Raw genomic sequence first — 2128 nt, 5'->3', positions numbered from 1 at the left:
CCATCTAGCTAATAACTATGGACCCGAAGGTCTGTGGTAAACTACTCACAACTCATCGGAGAGGCTATGGTGTTGATGTAGAAGCCCTCCATGATCGATTCCCCCTCCGGCGGAACGCCGGTGAAGGCTCCAAGATGGGATCTCACGGATACAGAAGGTTGCGGCGGTGGAATTAGGGTTTCGTGGTGCTCCTGGATGTTTTCAGGGTACGGAGATATATATAGGAGAAGGAGGTCGGTCAGGGGAGCCACGAGGGGCCCACGAGGGTGGGGGGCGCGCCCTCCTACCTCGTGGCTGCCTCGGCTGCTTCTTGACGTCCACTCCAAGTCTCCTGGTTTGCATTTGTTCTAAAAAGATCGCTCCCGAAGGTATCATCCCGTTTGGACTCCGTTTGATATTCCTTTTCTTCGAAACACTGAAATAGGCTAAAAAACAACAATTCAGGTTGGGCCTCCGGTTAGTAGGTTAGTCCCAAAAATTATATAAAAGTGTAAAGTAAAGCCCATAAACATCCAAAACGGGTAATATAATAGCATGGAACAATCAAAAATTATAGATACGTTGGAGATGTATCAAGCATCCCCAAGCTTAATTCCTGCTCGTCCTCGAGTAGGTAAATGATAAAAACAGAATTTTTGATGTGAAATGCTACCTAGCATAATTCTCAATGTTATTTTCTTTATTGTGGCATGAATGTTCAGATCCAAATGATTCAAGATAGAAGTTCATATTGACATGAGAGTAATAATACTTCAAGCATACTAATAAAGTAATCATGTCTTCTCAAAATAACATCACCAAAGAAAGCTATCCCTACAAAATCATATAGTCTGGTTAAGCTCTATCTTCATCACACAAAATATTTAAATCATGCACAACCCCGGTTTTAGCCAAGCAATTGTTCCATACTTTAGTATTTTCAAACTTCTTCAATCTTCACGCAATACATGAGCGTGAGCCATGGACATAGCACTTTATGTGGAATAGAATGGTGGTTGTGGAGAAGACAAAAAAGAGAAGATAGTCTCACATCAACTAGGCGTATCAATGGGCTATGGAGATGTCCATTAATAGATATCAATGTGAGTGAGTAGGGATTTCCATGCAACGGATGCACTAGAGCTATAAGTGTATGAAATCTCAAAAAGAAACTAAGTGGGTGTGCATCCAACTCGCTTGCTCACGAAGACCTAGGGCAATTTGAGGAAGCCCATCACTGGAATATACAAGCCAAGTTCTATAATGAAAAATTCCCACTAGTATATGAAAGTGACAACATAGGAGACTCTTTATCATGAAGATCATGGTGCTACTTTGAAGCACAAGTGTGGTAAAAGGATAGTAACATTGTCCCTTCTCTCTTTTTTCACTAATTTTTTTATTTTAAAGTCCGGAGTCTCATCCCGACTTGTGGGGGAATCATAGTCTCCATCATCCTTTCCTCACTTGGGACAATGCTCTATAATGAAGATCATCACACTTTTATTTACTTACAACTCAAGAATTACAACTCGATACTTAGAACAAAATATGACTCTATATGAATGCCACCGGCGGTGTACCAGGATATGCAATGAATCAAGAGTGACATGTATGAAAGAATTATCAAGGCGGCTTTTCCACAAATACGATGTCAACTACATGATCATGCAAAAGCAATATGACAATGATGGAGTGTGTCATAATAAACGGAACGGTGGAAAGTTGCATGGCAATATATCTCGGAATGGATATGGAAATGCCATAATAGGTAGGTATGGTGGCTGTTTTGAGGAAGGTATATGGTGGGTGTATGGTACCGGTGAAAGTTGCGCAGCACAAGAGAGGCTAGCAATGGTGGAAGGGTGAGAGTGCGTATAATCCATGGACTCAACATTAGTCAAAAAGAACTCATATACTTATTGAAAAAATCTACAAGTAATCAAAACAAAGTACTACACGCATGCTCCTAGGGGAAGGGTTGGTAGGAGTTAACCATCGTGCGATCCCGACCTCCACACATAAGGAAGACAATCAATAAATAAATCATGCTCCAACTTCATCACATAATGGTTCACCATACGTGCATGCTACGGGAATCACAAACTTTAATACAAGTATTCCTTAAATTCACAATTACCCAACTAGC

The sequence above is a fragment of the Aegilops tauschii genome, chromosome 7 (assembly GCF_002575655.3).
Source record: "Aegilops tauschii subsp. strangulata cultivar AL8/78 chromosome 7, Aet v6.0, whole genome shotgun sequence".
In the NCBI taxonomy this organism is placed as follows: Eukaryota; Viridiplantae; Streptophyta; class Magnoliopsida; order Poales; family Poaceae; genus Aegilops; species Aegilops tauschii.
This window is presented reverse-complemented; position numbering follows the sequence as displayed.